General features: G+C 36.5%; 1 pseudogene; it reads left to right on the top strand.

Annotated features, from left to right (window-relative positions):
• The first annotated feature begins 13,273 nt into the window (after positions 1 to 13,273).
• On the top strand, positions 13,274 to 15,917 carry LOC118592914 (annotated as a pseudogene).
• The last annotated feature ends 5,214 nt before the right edge of the window (positions 15,918 to 21,131 follow it).

Genomic DNA, 21,131 nt, shown 5'->3' with positions numbered 1-21,131 from the left:
AGAGTTGTCTGTTTATTATTATTATTATTATTATTATTATTATTATTATTATTATATGTTTTAATTTTCTACATCAGCTATGGGTTCCCCTGTCCTCCCCCTCCTGCCCCCACCCTCATCATGCCCCCAGCCACTCCCCTCAATTCCCATGTCCTCCAGGACCAAGACACCACTGGGGATACATTTAAACCTGGTGGATTCAGTAAAGACAGGTCCTGTCCCCTCCTTCCAGGCTGAGCATGTGTCCTTGTGTAAACCCAAGGTTCCAAACAGCCAGCTCATGCACTAAGGACAGAGCCTGTTCCCACAGCCTTGGTGCCTATTAAACAGATCAAGCTATTCATTGTCTCACTTATCCAGAGGGGCTGATCTAGCTGGAGTCTCCACAGCCATTGGTTCATAATTCACGTGCTTACATTCGATTGGCTATTTGTCACTGTGATTTTTGCAATCTTAGATTCAACAATTCACGCTCTTACAGTCCCTCCTCTTTCTTGATAGTTGGACACTTGGAGCTCCACCTGGGGCCTGGCTGAGTATCTCTGCATCCACTTCCATCAGATATTGGATGAGAGTCCTAAGATGACTGTTAGGGGGTTTAGTCATCTGATCACCAGACTAAGTCAGATCAGGCATTCTCTCAACCATTGCCAGCAGTCTATAGAGGATATATCATTTTGGATTTCTGGGGACCTCTTGAGCACTCTGCCTATTCTTGTTCTCATGTGGTCTTCATTTATCATGGTCTGTTATTCCTTGTTCTCCCTTTCTGTTCTTGATCCAGCTGGGATCTCCTGCTCCTCTAAGCTTTTTTCCCTCAGATCTTGCCCTTCATTACTTCCACTGTCATCCAGTTTGTTCATGTACATCTCATCCATTTCTCTGTCATTGGGTGATCCCTGGGTCTTTGCTAGGGTCCCATTTTCTAGATAGCTTACCTGGAGTTGTGTGGCAGTCTAATCATCTTTGCTTTACATCTAGTATCCTCCTATGAGTGAGTATATACCATGTTTGTCCTTCTGAGTCTGGGTTACTTCACTCAGGATGATTTTTTTCTAGATCCATTCATTTGCCTGCAAACCTCATGATGTCATTTTTTCTCTGCTGAGTAGTACTCCATTGTGTATATGTACCATAATTTCCTTATCCATTATTCAGTTGAAGGGCATCTAGGTTGATTACAGGTTCTGTCTATTACAAACAATGCTGATATGAACATAGCTGAGCAAATGACCTTGTGGTTTGAATGAGCATTCCTTGGGTATATGCCCAAGAGTGCTACAGCTGGGTCTTGGGGGAGATGGATTCCCAGTTTTCTAAGGAAATGCCATATTGATTTCCAAAGTGGCTGTACAAGCTTGCATTCCCACCAGCAGTGCAGGAGAGTTCCCCTTGCTCCACATCCTCTCCAGCATAAGCTGTCTTCTGTGTTTGGATCTTAGCCACTCTGACAGGTGTGAGGTGGTATCTCAGAGTCATTTTGATTTGCATTTCCTGGATAATTAGGGATGTTGATCAATTCCTTAAATGTCTTTCAGCCATTTGAACTTCCTCTGTGGGGAATTCTCTGTTTAGTTCTGTAGCCCATTTCTTGATTGGAATGTTGGGCATTTTGATGTCTTATTTTTTGAGTTCTTTATATATTCTGGATATCAGCCCTCTGTCAGATGTGGGATTAGAGAAGACCTTTTCCCATTCTGTAGGTTGTCGCTTTGTCTTGTTGACATTTTCTTTGCTCTACAAAAGCTTTTCAGTTTCAACAGGTCCCATTGATTGATTGTTTCTCTCAGTGTCTGTGCTACTGGTGTTATATTTAGAAAGAGACCTCTGATGCCAATACATTCAAGAGTACTTCCTACTTTCTCTTCTATCAGGTTCAGAGTAACTGGATTTATGTTAAGGTCTTTGATTCACTTGGACTTAAGTTTTGTGTATGGTGACAGATATGGTTCTATTTGCAACCTTCTGCATATTGACATCCAGTTATGCCAGCACCATTTGTTGAAGATGCTTTCTTTTTTGCATTGTACATTTTTTGGCTTCTTTGTCAAATTTATATGTTCATAGGTGTGCAGGTTCATGTCAGGGTCTTCAATTCGATTCAATTGGTCCACATGTTGGTTTTTATGCCAGTACCAAGCTGTTCTTATTAAGGTAGCTCTATAGTAGAGCTTGAGGTCAGGGATAATGATGCCTCCAGAGGTTGTTTTGTTGTACAGGATTCTTTTGGCTATCCTGGGTTTTTTGTTTTTCCATATGAAGTTGAGTATTATTCTTTCCAGATATGTGAAGAATAGTGTTGGTAATTTGATGGGGATTGTGTTGAATCTGTAGATTGCTTTTGGTAAGATCACCATTTTTACTATGTTAATCCTGCCTATCCATGAGCATGGGAGATCTTTCCATTTTCTGACATCTTCTTCAATACAAAGGATTAATGAAACAAAGAGTTGGTACTTTGAAAAGTTTAACAAGATAGACAACCCCTTATCCAAACTAACCAAAAGACTGAAAGAGAGCATCCAAATTAACAAAATCACAAATGAAAAGCAGGATATAACAACAGACAATGAGGAAATCCAGAGAATCATCAGGTCATACTTCAAAAACCTATCCTCCACAAAACTGGGAAATCTAAAAGAAATTGATACTTTTCTGGATAGGTACCACATACCTAAGTTAAATCAAGACCAGATAAACCATTTAAATAGTCCAATAACCCCTAAGGAAATAGAATCAGTCATTAAAAGTCTCCCAACCAAAAAAATGCCCTGGACCAGATGGTTTCACTGCAGAATTCTACCAGATCTTCAAAGAAGACTTAATATCAATACTCTTTAAATTGTTCCACACAATAGAAGCAGAAGGTATATTACCAAACTCCTTCTATGAGTTTACAATTACCCTGACTCCTAAACTAAACAAAGATGCAACAAAAAAAGAGAACTACAAACCAATCTCCCTCATGAACATTGATGCAAAAATACTCAATAAAATTCTGGCAAACAGACTCCAAGAACACATCAAAACAATTATCCACAATGATCAAGTAGGCTTCATCCCAGGGACGGAAGTGTGGTTCAACATACTGAAGTCCATCATTGTAATATACCATATAAACAAACTCAAAGGAAAAAAACCCACATGATCATCTCACTAGACACAGAAAAGGCATTTGACAAAATCCAACACCCCTTCATGATAAAGGTCTTAGAGCGATCAGGAATACAAAGAACATACCTAAACATAATAAAGGCCATCTACAGCAAGCCAACAGCCAACATCAAATTAAATGGAGAGAAACTCAAAGCAATACCACTAAAATCAGGAACAAGGCAAGGCTGTCCCATCTCCCCACACTTATTCAACATAGTACTTGAAGTTCTAGCCAGAACTATAAGACAACATAAAGAGATTAAGGGGATACAAATTGGAAAGGAAGCAGTCAAGCTTTCCCTATTTGTAGATGACATGATAGTATACATGAGTGACCCCAAAAATTCAACCAAGGAACTGATACAGCTAATAAAAACCTTCAGCAACATAGCAGGATACAAGATCAACTCAAAAAAAAAATTAGTAGCCCTTCTATATACAATAGACAAACAGGCTGAGAAGGAATCAGAGATACATCACCCTTTACAATAGCTACAAATGATATAAAATATCTTGGGGTTACTCTAATTAAGCATGTGAAGGACCTATATGACAAGAACTTTTTTTTATTAATAATCTTGTAGGTTGAGTCCAGGGTAACTCAGATAGATTTAAAATCTAATAAAGAACACAAAAACCAAATTGATTTCCACATTTTTTTCAGTATATACCATTTCTTTAAAAGGGATTTCTGGTTAAATTCATAGAAATTTGGAAGTTTATGTTTGATCTAATTATAAAACATAATTGAAATAAATTCTATAGAAGTATAATGCCAATTGTTTTGTATCTGTTGAGTTTGCTTTGTGGCCAAGTATGTGGTCAATTTTAGAGAAGGTTCCATGGGGTGCTGAGAAGAAAGTATATTCATACAATAATTTTATAATATACCATGTTTATGTGATAATGTGAATGGGTATATGTAAAATTAGTTCAACTTTAGAAGCTTTTTTCATATATATTGACTTTTGTTGTCTTTTGATTTTACTAATAAAGCAAGTATGTTCCAATTTATTCAATCTAGATTATTATGCTTGCTATTTGAAGTTATACATATGCATAGGTATGTGCCCATATATGCTATTGTCTTTTATTTTATTATTCAAATATATAATTATTAATTCTTTGAATATTTAATGTATTCATACTGTGTATTTTGGTTATATCTATCTCAATCTTCTTAAGTCCAACCTAATACAGTTCGCATTATATTTCTCTTAACATTCTATATTTTATTTTTTCTATACATCACTGAACACAATATCTACTGTGTACTCATGTGTACTCATGTTTGGAGGTGAACCACTGAAGCATAATAAATCCAACTAAGTATACACCATAAAGAAAACTGTATATCCATGGAGACATCAAATATCCTTAGTTCTTTAGTTAGGAAGTTGGGCTCATAAATTTTTTACCATTCTATTCTAGAATCTTGATTGATTTATTCTTGTGCAAGTTGTGAGCATAAATTTAAAGGGTGTTGAAAAATTTGAATTCAGTGGGATTGTCATGAGTAGAAGACAATATTTTTTCCTAGTCTTCCCTATCTTCTGGCTCTTAAAATGTTTTTGGACCACTTGACATTATATTGCCTGAGTTTCAAAGAGAGGTATTACTCTCCTGGAGGTCAGCTTCCAGAAAGTTGAGTTTGTAAATGCTCCGCTTTGTTGGTGGAAACTAGATTAGTCTGAAGGGTATAGGAAAAGCACACTTTTACACCTATTCTGAAGAGTTTCTTTTTCTTCTCATTTGGGCTTCTCTCCTTTCTCCCTTTTTCAAGCCTGTTTATATGTATCACAAAAAAATTCACGCAATTCTGGAGTCACACAAAGGTCACATTCCTATTAAGTGAAAGATTATAGAAACCATGACTTATGAAACATCTTGAACTAATTCCCTGCAATTACTGAGTGGCTGGGGAGAGTTAAGTCTCCAGGCAAAGAGACCATATGTTCTCTTAAATAAGTCTTATGTCTTTAGCATTAAGTCAAGTGTGTATTATCCATATTGCTATGGCATAATAACACTTAAACCTTAAAATGTACTTTTTGTTCTCTGTGTGGCTTTAATTATCTAAAAACACTTGTACCCATTATTTGGGGCTACAGAATCAAGTTATTTTCTAGCATTTACTGGAATTGTCTAGTAAAAATATATTTTCATAATTTTAGGTCAGGAATGAGTGTAAATACTTAGTCATTTGTCAGCTAACAATAATCAAGGTGGGTTTTTTTGTATATATGATCTAACCAGATAGCTCAATATGTCCCTGTAAATTGCACTATTTTTTTTAATTGGGAAATGTTTATCTAAAATCCATTTCCAAGGTATTTGTTCTAACTGAACTTACTTTGAGTATTTAAATCAGCAAATGGTAGCGAAGCTTTTTTATATCTGGGGAGGAACAGCCATTATCTTATGTTAGCCTGAGCTTACACATACTATATAATTCCTTATTGTGTAGTATTTCTCTGTGTTCAATTATTCAAAAACTCTGTGTAAACTAACATTATAGATATCAAGTGGACAATACAGCTTACAGAGGAGTTATCTTCTAGAAAGTCTACAGATATAAATACTTGTAAGATTGAGATAGACACATTAAAATTCAGATAGTGAGGAATTCCCCATACTATATACATAATAACAAATACCAAAAGTACAGTAGACACAATAGACATTCTGGCATCTGTACTCCCATAAACCTTGTTTGAACAAGGCATATCCACCAGAGAGATATTATTCTGGTAGACTGACTCCTGCCATTTGTTGCACCTGTGATATGGCTATCAGTTACCTGCAGAGGGGAGTGTGATATAGATTTTCCATTTATTACTGAGTATTTCATTATCAGTTACTCACTACACTTTGATTCGTTGTGAGATTCTCAGTTGTGAGCTTCTGAGTTTACCACTATTCACTGCAGAAAATAATTTCTCTGAAGATGTCTAAAATCAGAAATATGATATGAGTTAAGAGGCCAGTTTAATAGTATGTCCATTTTTCAGAACAATGGTTGGGTTTCCCTTGAACACTCATGCCATTAATCCTTGGCCAGATTTACGGTGCCAGGCATAAGTTTTCTCCAGTGAAGAATGCTTTAAATTCAATAAAAATGATTTATAACTCTTGATAAAATTTTTCCTCCACTTGTATTCATGAAGAAATCTTAACAAACCAGTAATCAGCTTAGTTCACAGGGTTCTTGTCTGTGTGAGATTACTGATGAATTTTATTCCTGTTTATCACCTTAGAATACTATGCAAGCTAGCCAACAGAGATTAAGCTTCTAGTCAAGACCTACTTGATTTATTTGCACTAATAGAGCTAGGTGAGTTCCTACAAGTTTGCCTGCTCAAGCTATTCCCAAATCTCATGTCTTGCCTATGACACAACATGTATGGAAGCATGGCCTAGTAAGTGTCCAAAATTCCTACACATGCACACCCTCCTCATACTTCCAGACATAACTCTCATTGCACAACTTGTACATCAGCCTGAATAGAGGGAGTCTCAACCCCAATTCACATACTTCCTTGCTCACCACTTCATTGGAATCATACTCATTCTTCCAATCCTAAATCAACATTGAAAATCTGAAAGAATCAGGTACCAACCCCTAATACTTCACCTTAATTCAATGAAGCTTCAGCAATAATAAAATGGAAACCAAACTTCTACATATACAGTTAATGAAAGAAGCTCATATGCACAGGGATCTACACAGATCACAAACAATACAAAAGGCCAATACAGTGAATCACTCCCACCCAGAAATCCATCAGTACAATAGAAATTTTCCACAAAGAAAGATTATTTAGATGATACTCTGGGCAAAGATTATAACAAGTACATTATAAATTTTGTTAAAGAATTTATAGAATTTAAAGAGAATATGAACAAAGAGCTCACTGCATTTAATTAGAGTAGCAATAAATACCTGAGCTATGTCCAAGAAAACACAAATACATAGATGAATTAAATGACAAGGAAAATTCAGAATTTAAAAACTTAATTTAGTAAAAGGAATGCTAGCTGAAATGATATAAACTTAAAAAGTTTAATGAACCAATTAGGAAAATGAGAAGAAATCCTTGCAAGTAAATTGGATCAATTAACATCAGGAGCTATATATACAGATGAGAAATTAAACCACACAATCAAAGAATAAGAAAATATGTAAAAGGAAAATCCAGGAATTGTGGCACATTATACATGGACTAAATCTTTTAATTATAGAAATATGTGAAAGAAAAGAATTCCAGGTCAATATTGGAGATAAATATCTTGAACAAGATCATAAAAGAAACTTCCCCAAAATTATGACAAGGTATACCCACACACACAGAAACACACAAACTCCAAATTCGAAGGACCAGTAAAGAAAATCTCCATGCAAATTATGGATAAACACTAAATATACAGAAAAAAAGAAAGACTTTTGGGGTGTATGGAAGAAAAAATCACACAAGTTACATATGAAGGAATATTTGTGAGAAAAACTCCTTTTTCCCCCTGTGGAAAATTTAAAAGTCAGAAGAGCTTTTGGCAATGTATTAAACATTCTAAAAGACCACAGAAGCCAAACCGACTACTGTAACTAAGAAAACTTCCTGCAATAGTTTAAAAAGAAAGAAAATGGTTTCATGATTTATACAGGCTGAAATTTCAATCCTCTCAATAGTAGATTCTCTAAGCAATACATTGGATTGAAGAAATGGATAAACACAGCAAAGAGAGCATAAAAAGGAAATAATGAAGCTCCAATTACTGAAACACTAAATACAATTAAGAATAAAATGCAAGTCGGGCAGTGGTGAAAAATGTAAATAAATAAAGTGACTCTCATAAGCATATCATTTTAAATTTTCTCCATAATTATCAACTGCTTCAATATGTAATCATGATGCAAAGTTTAGCAAAATTAAGAACAAAACTTATTCATTTATTTTTCTCTAAAATAAACTCAGTCTTAAAACTTAGTGTCATCTTAAAGTAGCAGAAATAAAAAAAATCCATGAAAATGTCACAAGAAAGCAAGCAGGTATCTTTTTCTTACCTTTTGAAAAGACAGAGTTCTAACTAAAGCTAGTCAGAACACCTAAAGTGAAAAATTCCATTCAAATCAACAGAAAAATTAAGCAAAGAGACAATATTTATTTATTGATTGATTGATTGATTGATTGATTGGTTGATTGTTTTTCGAGACAGGCTTTCTCTGTGTAGTTTTGGTGCCTGTCCTGGATCTCGCTCTGTAGACCAGGCTGGCCTCAAACTCACAGAGATCCACCTGACTCTGCCTCCCCAGTGCTGGGATTAAAGGGATGCATCAGCACAACCCAGTGAGATACTAAAATTCTAAGTGTGTGTGTGTGTGTGTGTGTGTGTGTGTGTGTGTGTATCAAACTCTAGAACATCTAGTTCCAAATAATATATACAACTGAAATTAAAGACACAGGTTAAAATCCAACTGAGAAATAACAGATTATTCAAATGTTCCACTTTCCCCTATAAACAGATGATTTACACAACAACAACAAAAATTGACAGTGAACCAGTAGATTTAAATGTCATAATATTTCAAGTAGAGCTAACAAAAATCTACAGATTATCCCGGCCAAACATCAAACAATATTTATTCCACTCAGCACCCATGGAAGCTTGTCTAAAATAAATCACATACTGAGATGCAAAATAACCTTAGCCAATACAGGAAGAATGAAATAACTACAGTTGTCCTTTCTGACTTCAATTCATTAAACCATAAATCAACAGCAAATCAATCAGTAGAAATTATACAAATTCATGAAGATAAAATAATACACTGTAGAATGATGGTCAAATAAGAAATCTGATGATTTGTTAATTCAGCAATGCTGAGGGAGCAGACAAATGCCTTAGAAGACAAACAAGATGAAATGACATTTGGTAACTGAAGAAATGTGAAGTATCTTCATTTACAAAGGGCCAGTTTCATCAATGGCCTTCACCACAAAGTTCAATTCAATTTTCTGTCACTTTATACAAAGGCTGATTTGAACACTCTTCAGAAAAAGACAAAAGACTGATTAGTGTGTAAACTGTCAGTCAAGGAAAAATAAGCTGCAAACAATATTGTATGAGCCTCAGTTCAACAATCTTCAGTCATAAACAAAACAGACTTTGGGAGCACTAAATTCAATAGGCTCTGTAAAAACTACAAAAAGCCTTAGGAGTAAGGCTTGCAGTATGGAATATTTGTTCCATTTAGGACTGAACATTCTGTAATCATTTATTCACTGTACCATGTGTCTTTATCAAATGGTCTTTATTATTCTTTATTCCTACACATACTTCTTCACCTATAGTGCCCTCCATTCCCTGAACACAGTTTTTCTCACTAAACCAATTCCATTTCCCTTCCCTTCAAAATCCCCTCACAGCTCCTGAATAATTTCAAATCTATGAGTATTCCAAAGGAAAGACTCATACCTGAAGATTCAAAGGTAATATCCAAACATGAGAAGAAAAACACATATGACATTTATCCTCCTATATCTGCATTACCAAACACAGAATAATTGTTTAATCCATCTATTGTGTATTTATTCCATGTTTATCCTAAATAAGTTCACAAAATATTGTTTTTTTTTTTTTTGCTGTCTATTCATGTGGCAATAAACACACCTTTTAACTCTATTTATTTTTGTTTTTCTCAAACACTTTCCAAAACCATTATGTGAGAAAAAACCCACATTGTCAATCAAGGAAGATATCAGATACTTTTTTCTTATTATTACTGATTTACTTATGGTTTTATTGTTGTGAAGCAATGCCATGAACACCGAACCTCTTATAAAGAAAGGAAAGTATTAAATTGAGCAGTCTTACAGTTGAGAGGTTTATTCAGTTTTTATCAATGTGGGAAACATGGCAGGAAGCATGGCAGCACACAGGTAAAAAGGGAGTTGAAGAAAGAACCCAGAGTTCTACATTTGGATAGGCAGGCAGCTGGAAGAGAGAATGACCCACTGACCTTGCATTAACATCTGAACCCTTAAAGTCTACCACCAGTGATATACTTCCTCAAACAAGGCCTTCTAACAGTGACACTCACTATTAGCATATGGAAACCATTTTTATTCAAACCATTACATCCTACCCATTGTTACCCATGGGCTTAAAACCATATCAAAATGTAGAAATGTATTCAGTCCAATTTCAAAAGTCCTATAATCTATTTATCCCAACCCTGATTAAAGTCCGAAATTTTTTCTGTGATTCATGTAGTGTTTTAACTGTAACCTTTATAAAATCAAAATAAAAAAGAATATCTTTTGGAGTAAGAAGGTAGATATGTGTAGTAAGTAAAACAAAAGTTATATTTTATCATGCTGAGGGTCTTCACACAAGTTTTGCACTCTAAATTGTTCACTAAGGTTCCCCAAGGCTGCTTACATGTGAGACTTATCTTAGCTGAAGGTGAGGTCCACTCTGTAACAGAAATCTATGATTCAAGGATAAGGACCATGTTGGAGACTTTCCACCTTCAGTATAGATCAAGGTGGTGTCTCTCTAGCTATGCAGATAAGAGTTCTTTATCTCTGATTATATACTTTTCAGGGAGCCATCATGGGGTTCTCAAACTGTGTCTAGTTATTTTGAGTGAGTGACATCACTGATTTCTGGTTATCAGGTGCAGTCTCGGGTTTAGTGGGGATCCTGACTAAGCTGTTTTTACATTTATAAAAGGCATTTTTTACTGTGCTAATGAAATTCCATCCCCTTGTCCTGGAGACATGCATAGTGCTAATGAGGACCACATTATAAGAGTTACTAACAATTTCTCAGCAATTTATAAATTTAGGCAACAACAGGAAAAGGAGAAAGCATACAATAAACATTGCAATCATTAATATCAGAATATACTGAGAAGAAAAAATTTCAAGCAATAAAAATACACATATTAAGCAAAATTGTCAAAACAAGGTAGATCACAAGATATTGTCAATATCCCCATGGCATATATGCATTTTTCCAGGGTTATATTTTCTCCAGGTTTGGTATACACCAAGCTGAAGAACATATTCATAAATAAAAGGTAATGCAATGACTTTTAAACAAAAATATTGTAGAGGAAAATGGGACATAGTAGCATTGGAGATGTAGAACTCTTGTCTAAGCCAATAATATTGGAGCATCATCTTGACTTGAGCAGGGTTAAGTAGGATAGTGTGGGTCATGGCCATAGGCAAATTATTTTATTTATTAATGAAAAGAGTAACTAAAAGTCCAGTATGTTTGATAATTAGCTTCCAATATTTCTCATTTTCATGTAAGCAAATATTATGAAAAATAAAATGTTGAATATGAAGCATCAGGAAATGTGCTGGGTCACCAGAAGCATTCCTCTTGGGTATAAAGCCAATGTATCCAGACAATCTCTTTTGGCAAATGTAGTGACTTGGTGGGGTAGAACTAAGAATCCAGAATACAATACTCCTGGACTGAGATATCTCCTTGGAGATTAAACAACTACTGATTTTTCCAATCAGTTTGTACAGATGTGAATGTTGTAATCATACATAGCTGCTTTGGTCTTTCTGGTTCTATAGTAATCTCTGGAGCTCACTGTCATATATCCTCATAAAATGAAGTTTATTAAACAAGCCCAAAATTATCATGAGGAATTTACATAACAAAAGGGCCAACATAATGTATATAAAAAGCTAAAATCTCTCATTTATTCAGTAGAAAATCCATGTGGGACAGTTGGTACAGTCAAATCTAAATACCATACCAATCACATCAAATAAATAGATTTTTTTAAAGATTACTAACCAACCTTATGGGTATAGGTAATAGTATCCAATTTGAATACAGCTGTACTCTGTTTATCTGTTTTTCCAGAGTCTTAATGTCTAGTAATCTCATAATCACATGAGTGTAATTGCAGCACATTAATGGAGAGAACACTGTAAATGTCACTGATGTCCTTCCCACCACTTTCTAGAAAGTAATCTTCATATTAATTATTATAAAGAGTACCTGAGTCAAAAATGTGTCTCTGTTCAAAAGTTAGGGTAGAAATTTTGGATATGTTTAACTGTCCTTAGAACTGAGGTGTAACTCTATTAACATTGTATACAGCCACACAACAAGGTTCTGCAGAATAATATGTGGAATATAAGGTGTCCATGGTGATATTATAGCATGCAGTAGAGATTAGGTCGTCAAGGTCTGTGACTTTGTTTGTGAAGTACAAAGTTGTCAGCCCAGATATTTGGAGGTCATTGGGAAGAGAATAAGTAGCTACAAAGGTATGGGCTCCGAATGAGATGGTATGCTTCTCTAGGTAAAAGACATCCTCTGACTAACTCAAAGGTAAAAATCAGCCAACTTAACAAACCCACCCCCAAGTTTCCTAGGCAATATTTGTTTATGACAAGCTCATACTGCATTGTCCATATAGAATAAGAGAAAATGTATTTCATAATCCATGTTCACACCAGGGGATTTTTTATGAGTCCAATAGAGTCTTGTCGACTGCCATCCCTGTTCTAAATCCTGCAGGAAAGAGCTGAGACAGGTGAGCCTCTACTATTTGAAAAGCTAGTCTTGCTTAGATACTAACTTCTCTTTGTCTGTTTCTCTGAGTAAGTTGAAGGAGATAATTTTGAGATCCAGTTCATAGTGTCTTCAAGTCTTCAACTGTTTATTTGTTGGTATCTGCTTTAATGAATTCATTTCATGATGAAGGCTTGTAATCAGTTTGTGAGTAGTAGCTAGTCAACCAGACAACACGTTAATAGCCAATGGTTGTCATTCATTAAGAGTTCTGATATCTGCTATATATGCTTTGATGTCTGACAGAACTGAAGATGCTTTAATATCTCCAAGGAAGGAGCTAACCAATATAGCTACAGTAACTATCAATTGTAAAAAAAAAAAAAAATGCAGCAAAACTATTTCCTGAGTAATAGGAGAAGAATGGTATTCCACTAAATTTAGTCTTACAGCAGATTTCTTTATGTGGTGGCATTAATTTGTGGTTGAAGGTAAGTTAATTCTCCTAGATCCTATTAATCTGGGTGTAATTATAAGTATTGCAGGTAGACTAAAGGCAGGTATCATCATGGGTGCTTTGGTAACTATTGATGGGGATGTAGTTGGGTTGACAAATGCTTCCTTATAGTGGGCTGAGAAGAATTGGTTTTTCTCATCATATTCTTCTCTAGCATTGATGGATGGTGTTAGTCTACCATCTTTGATTCCACAGTACTTACACTTCATGAGAAAGCCATCAAATTCAGGTTATTTGTACAGAGTTCCAGCATGTGCTAAACTCTGTATAGAATTAAGGCTACAGTAGTGGAAACATCATGTAGAAATAAGATGGAAGTCCTCAGTATGTGTGTTTACAAGGTTCCAGTTTGGAGAGATCCATTCCCCTAGTTTTCCTCCAATGTAAGTTTCTGTGGTCTGCCTTTCTTATGTAATACTTGGAAACAAGTGAGTCATGGGATCTAGGGCAATCTCTGTTGGCACAGTGTATAATTTCCACTCTTGGGTTGATGTAATAATTTTAATAGTGGGTATAATTCCAGGCTAGAGTTTCAACAGACTGGGAATTAATGTTCCATATTCTGGGAGGAAACACATGTGTGTTGTTCCTGGCATATATATCCAGAGGAATTGTAGCAGGAATACTTAATGATACTTATTAATAAAATCAAACCTGAGGACAGTTATTGGGGTGAATGCTGGAAGATCAGAGACACAGAACAAGCCACACATACCACACCTTGACAGTTCCTCAGCTTGTCTTGTTTCCTCAGACTGCAAGTTTCTGAGTGTTCATCCAAATGAATCTCAGCTGAACTGTGCTGCTCAAAGTTTGAATGCTTATCGAGCCAAATGCTTCTCCAGCCAAATGCTGCTAGTTTCTTGTCTTCATGCCTTATACATCTTTCTCTTTCTGCAGCCACTCCCTGGGATTAAAGGCTGGATTTCTGGGAATAAAGGCATGTGTCTCCATGCTGGCTGTATCCTTGAACACACAGAGATCTGCCTAGCTCTGCATCCCAAGTTCTGGGATTAAAGGTGTGCACCACCACTGCCCAGCTTCTGCCATGGCATGCTCTGATGCATTTTCTAGCCAACATTTTTGGCTCTGTATCTAGTGGCTATCTGTTCTCTGACCCTAGATAAATTTATTAGGGTGCACAATATTTTGGGGAACACAATACCACCACAAGGAATTGTGAAGTTTAACATTTTATTGTTGTAGAATATATGCATGTTATCTTAGCTCCAAAATTTCTTCCTCATTTGGCAAGAAGATATTTTGGTTTTAAATATGGATTTAAGTGTATCATTGATAATTAATGGAGTCCATTGTTCCTTTGGTTTAATAATTCTTTAAAGATATAAGCAAATGTATATGACAAGTTCTAAAATTTTCTGACAGTGGTGTATAGAAAAGACTGGTAAGTCAGTTAGGTTACTCCATTGTCTCCTCTACCGTTTAGACTTGTTGTTTTGTTGGTTGAGGGATAAACCTTATAAAGTGGTGGGCCAGTTGAAGTTGCAGCCATTGATGAGGCAATGTGAATAGATTTACACTTAGAAGTCCAGTGTGAGCCGGGCAGTGGTGGTGCATGCCTTTAATCCCAGCACTCGATAGGCAGAGGCAGGCAGAACTTTGTGAGTTCAAGGCAAGCCTGGTCTACAGCATGAGATTCAGGAAAGGCATAAAGCTACACAGAGAAAAACCCTGTCTCAAAAACAAAACAAACAAACAAACAAAAAAAGAAGTCCAGTGTGTTTAAGATTCAGAACTGGAACTTTGCCCAAACATGACTGTTTAGACAGCTAAGGAAAGCCTGGGACACCATGACAAGAGCAAACCTAAGAATAATAGGGATAGCCAGGGCAGATGTGGCCAATGACTTTAATCCCAGCACTCAGGAGGCAGAGTTCTGAATCTTAAATGCTGAAGGAGAGAAAAAGGAAAGCATGAGGAGTCCAGCAGTCTTTATGTTCCTGCCAGGCCACGGCTGAGTATTCAAAAAGTAAATTCTTTGAGGTTTCCTCTGTTCCCAGGCATCTCTTCTTCTCACAGATGAGATACTCATCCTCCTCTGTAATGTGAGCATTGTCCAGGACTCCTTCAGAATCCCAGACCAGAGCAGGAAGCCAGGGATTCATGTTCACAGATGCACATTGGCAGATGAGCTTGGAGAGCTTTGGGAGAATTCCTACCCCACAGACTGCTGCCTGGAAGTAGCTGGTCAGGAATTTCAGGCTCAAAAGACCATCTTAGCAGCTCGATCTCCAGTTTTCAGAGCCACGTTTCAACATGACATGGAGGAAAGCAGAAAGAACTGTGTTGAGATCCCTGACTTGGAGACACAAGTATTTAAGGTAATATGGACTTCATTTACACTGGAACAGCATCAGACCTGGACAGCATGGCAGCTGCTGACAAGTACGGCCTGTAGCATTTGAAGGTCATGTGTGAGGATGCCCTCTGCAGGGACCTCTCTGTGGAGAATGCTGCCCACACTCTCTTCTTGGCTGATCTCCACAGCTCAGAGCAGCTGAAAACCCAGACACTGGATTTCATTACAGCTCATGCTTCTGAGGTCTCTGAGACATCAGACTGGAAGACAATGGTGGGCTCATATCTCCATTTAGGGCCTGAAGCATGCCTTTCCCTGGCTTCTGCTCATCTCCCTTACTTGGAGCCCTCTTTCAAATGCTTGAAGCAATCCTAGGACCTGGTCAGCTGTGACCTACACTTGTCTGCCAGAAGCAGCAGCCAGTGTTGTTATCAATGACACCTGACTATAGGACGTGTGGAGCATTTCCAGTGAAACTGGGGAAAGACAACATGGTGGCTCAGGCTATAATATAGGTGTAAATGAGGTGGTTGTCAGGTTAAGGGAGAGGAAGCACTGAGCTGTTATACTCTATCCTGTTACTGTACTGATTTGATTTTTTTCCAGTGAGTTGGGAACTGGAATACATTTTAGTTGGTGACCTGAAGCACATTACAACAGGGTTTCTTTGGAGAAACTTGTCTGGATTAGACTGAGCAGAAAATATTGTGAAGGACTCAGAAAGGAGAAAATAAACATGGATATTTGATTACAAGAGAAGGGGAAGAGAATGAAGACATTTTTTTCTGCAAACTTAGTGTGTGGGACTGGAGAGATGACTCAGTTGCCTAAAGCTATTGTTGCTGTTGCAAAAGATCCCTTTTCAGTTCTCCTCTTTTCTCCATGGGCACATCTATCAGTGTAGACAATACCTACTCAAATAAAATATCAAATTATTAAAAAATTTAAAATAAAAAAAGAAGTCCAGTGCGAATGGATGACTGCATTGTGAAGACATTCCACATTTGAGAGACATTAGGCAGTACATTAAACCAGTTTGCACTGGTGGTACCCATTCCAGTGATTCTATAATGGATTGTAGGACTTTTGCATATCAAAAAGAGAATGTGGTGGTACATAGTCCATGTCTGTACAAAATATGCCTGGTTGTTCTATGGTATAATCTGAGATCCATAAAATGTCAAGCAGGCACAGAGTGTCTGGGTATCTGTGTGAGTTCTCGTAAGGAAGTAGGGCTTCAATATTATAAGGTGTGAAAGGTTGTGGCAGTGCTCAGCTAAGGTCAATGGAAATATGGAATATTGTGCTCCGAATGTTACGTATCTCATAGAGTCATCAATAGGTAAAATTTTCAGGGGGATACCTTTCATATTAGGTAATTATTCCACACCAGGGTATGCTGGCAAATTGAAACACATATGCTAAAGCCATGTTTGACCTATTTAGGTTTGGATATAGTCCAAAAAATGAATTTGGGCATTTGAGTTTGTATATTGGTAGTATTATTTTCCAAAAATAATGCATCCATGATGTTCTCCTATCAGTGTCTGGGTCAAAGGTAAAGTTCTGCCAAGTCATGGGTTCAGATAATTTTGTTACTTCACTCTCTTTATTCTGGTTCCAATATTGTCTCAATGTACTTGGCTCATTATGCTTGTAGGTTACCTAATTTTCTAATGTTCATTTTCCTCTTCTTATCTATGGCTCACCTTGTATTTTCTGTTCCAGGTGGCTTGATTTATGTCTCTCTCTCTCTCTCTCTCTCTCTCTCTCTCTCTTTTAGCTGATGATCGAACCCAGGGCCTTGCGCTTAACTAGGCAATTGCTCTACCACTGAGCTACATTCCCAACCCCGATTTCTGTCTCTTTTAAATCTCAAGTATTTCTGTACTTGTAAACACATTTATGATTAATTATTCTCTGTGTATGGGAAGCATTTGCAATACAAGCCAACAGGCAAATATCAGTGGACCCCCTTTAACTTTGTAAAAAGTTCCCAGCCTCCTTATTTACCAATACATGTGATACTGATAATTATATAATCATTTGCTCTAGTATTGGTCAGACTTGCATAATCAGAGATGAATTTATAGGCTGTCTCCAAAGCTGTTCTTTTACTGTCATCCCTTGAAGTCAGCTGCCTTTCTAGTAACCCTATAGGGAGATTTCATAATAACTTAATTTTGGTATATAGTTCTACAAGCATGCAAACAAACCAATTGGGTGTTGCAGTGAGTTTTGTCCTTGGGAGACAGTATATTTAAAATTGTGTACATTATGGTCATATGGGAACGTGTGTCCTTCAGATGTTCATAACACAGCTAGAAATTTGTTTGAGATATCTTGCCCTTTCACCTTGTCTTTATTAATGGTTCACCAGTAATGGACCATGGTATCAATTATATTCTCCATGTAATTTAAACAGTGTCCTTGTTGTATTTTGAAATGAAAATATCATCTACTGCTGTGGATATCGCTCTGTGTAAATAAAGTTCTGATTGTCCAGTGTCCAGGCAGGAAGTATAGGTGGGACAAGAGAGAAGAGAATTCTGGGAAGTAGAAGGCTGGGGAGAGACACCACCAGCCACCACCATGAAAAGCAACATGTAAAGACACTGGTAAGCCACAAGCCATGTGGCAAAGTATAGACTAACAGAAATGGGTTAATTTAAGATAGAAAAGGTAGATAACAATCAGCCTGCCATGGCCATACAGTTTGTAAGCAATATAAGTTTTTGTGTGCTTTTTTGGTTGGGTCTGAGCGACTGTGGGACTGGTGGGTAAGAGAGATTTGTCCTGAATGGGCCAGGCAAGAAAACTCTAACTACAATCTACATAACTTAAAAGTAGTCAGTGTGACTTAGATAGCTATTCCAGTGACCATCTTAGTGTCATATATGAAATTATTTGGATATCCTTATAGCCTTCAGATAGTCTTTTGAATCTGTACTGTTTATTGTTGTAAGTAAAAGTAGTAATGTCTCTAGAGGCCACATGGAGGGGTGTGTTACAAAAATGTGTCTTATAAGTCTATGGTGCCAAAGAATTTCCAGTTGAAATTCCTTGTCTTGAATACTATATCTTTTAGATAAGGTAAATTCCCTGGCATTTGTGGAGAAAGCACTGTGAATCTCCACTCACTGGCTTTTTTAATGGTCAACCAAGACTATTGAATTTGAAAGATTATGTAGATTCACTTATGTCTTCCTTCTATAATTTATTTATAGTTTTAATTGTATTTAATAATATCACTTGGAAGGGTTTTGTTTGGTTAAAATTTACCCCTTAATTTTACGGAGGAATTTGTACTTGGGTAACGTCACAGCCCAAGGGCTTCAATTTTTAATGTAATACTGCTATGGAAATAATTTTAGTATGATAGCCATCCACAGCACACCTTTAGGTGCTGGTATAAATATTGAAAGATATTTAGAGATAAAATGTATATGAGTAATTCTATATTTGCTATCCTTCTTTAAATTATTTTCATACTATTTCTGTAAAACTTACATAAGTTTTTTGGGTTTTATAAGGGTGAATAATGATTACAAATTGTCATTTCAATCCCTGTATCTATCAGTCAATTTATCTATTGAACCATTCCACTGATATTTTCTGGAATATACATTAACAGTTTGAGGTACTTCCTTGATTCCAAGGTTGTCAAATCTATACATTCTTTGGTCAGCCTAGGAATGTTTCTGAATCCTCCTCCTTGGAGCTGTCTTAATAGTATATGATCTCATCATCTAAATCATCTTAAATCCCTGATTTTCTGGAGCAATGGAGAGTACATTCTGAGCAGTGATCATGCCCTGCCTCTGCCTAAAATGGACACTTTTTAGTTGAGTTTTTCCATGGTGCTGGTTTGGTCTGATTCTATTCATCAGACTGGAGGGATAATATATTATTTGTATCCAGCTTTCTAGTTTGTTTGAAGAAGTCAATAGCTTCTCCAACACTTTGGAAATTGGTCAGAGTTGATGTCAATGCAGTTCTTTACTCATGTTGGGGATCAGCAGTGATGCCTGTGGTGTTGGGCTGTTATGCTTAATTAAGTAAAGTATATCCATCTTTCTAGGCAGTTAAAATGCTTGTTTCATATTTTTCCTTCATACATTTCCTTCAACTTAAGTTAGATAAAGTGTGCAGGAAGCCTGCCCCAATGAGGGATGTTACCCAATCCAAATAAGGGTCTGTTTCCCCTCTGGCTGTCTAAAATTTGCTCCAGACCTTTAAATATGTGATGTTTTTCTAGAATCCCTTTGATTCCTTTCATTTCTTCTGAGGCTAACATTACTTGATTAAGTTGTCTAAGTAAATGCATCCTTACCTCCTTTTTGTGCAAAACCTTGTCTTATTTGCTTAAGCTTATTTGCTTTGTCATTGTAGATGTTCTGGATACTATTTCTGGGGTCCCATGAGTATGATTGGTTAAATGGCAAGAAGTAGCCTTAACTTTACTGGCAGTTACTGGTAGAGAGATCTTGGTGTAATGAAGGCATCTGTCTGGGTCCTTATCAGCTGGCACCAATTCCTCTCTGAGTAGGGTGTTTCTCCATCTTTCTGACAAGTTGATAGCTAGTTATTTGCCTTTTATTCTATCAGAGTCAATGTCTTTAATTACTTTGCATTAGAATCTAGGAACTTTTGAGGGTGTCTTCCTCCTGCTCTAGCAAGACCTCAATGACCACTGTTGTGGAAAATGTAATAATTGACATTACATTCCTTCCTGAGATTATGTAACTTGTACCAAGTGACATGGCCTATCCCATATACCCACAGGTCAGTTCTCATCCTTTACACTAATTTTTCTAATTCCTCTTATTAGTGTATACATGCTGTCAATTTGTTTGCCAAATAATAGAGTAAATTACTTCTCTTTTTATGAAGTACCTATTTAGGTTGCTGGGAGAGTAGGCCTGATTTATCAGCTTTTCAAATTTAAAATCCGTTCATTTTATTCTTTTTTTTTTTTTTTTTGTCTAACCAGTCCTACATGTAACTCTGAGGAAACTGCTCCCATTACCTGGTTTTAAGATGAAAAAGCCTGTGATTTCATTGGAATTAGTTCCTGTCCCAGAGGTTCCTTCTCATGGTTCTGATTGCTATGACCATCTTTTTGCTCCCCAATATTAAGGCCCTTAGAAACCTGGACCTTCATGGAGGAAGTCCTGAAGTCAGGACTTCATCCTTTTCCCTGGGGTGAGTCAAGGATGCCTTTGTAACAGGAAAAATCCATCTTAGTTTCATCTTTTTTAAGAAACATCTATGATTCTTCTGACTATGAGAGTTGTCACACTGTCATGGACAATAAGGTAGACAGACATAGCTAACATAACAAAAGTTATATTTTATAATGCTAAGTGTCATCACAAAATGTTCACATTCTAAATTCTAAACCAAGGTCCTAAGCCTATCTCCACAAGTCTGCTCTACTATGTGACATATCTTAGAAAGTCAGGTCCAGTAACAGAAGTCTCTGAAGGTCAGTTTTCTTGGGGAGTTTCTTACTTTCGATTTTTGTTGCTGAGAAGAAGTAAAATTACCACACCAACTCATATAAAAGAAAATGTTTAATTGGAGCTG

Source organism: Onychomys torridus, chromosome 11 (genome assembly GCF_903995425.1).
Source record: "Onychomys torridus chromosome 11, mOncTor1.1, whole genome shotgun sequence".
NCBI classification, from domain to species: domain Eukaryota; kingdom Metazoa; phylum Chordata; class Mammalia; order Rodentia; family Cricetidae; genus Onychomys; species Onychomys torridus.
The sequence above is the reverse complement of the archived record's forward strand: the minus strand, read 5'-3'. Positions and strand labels throughout refer to the sequence as shown.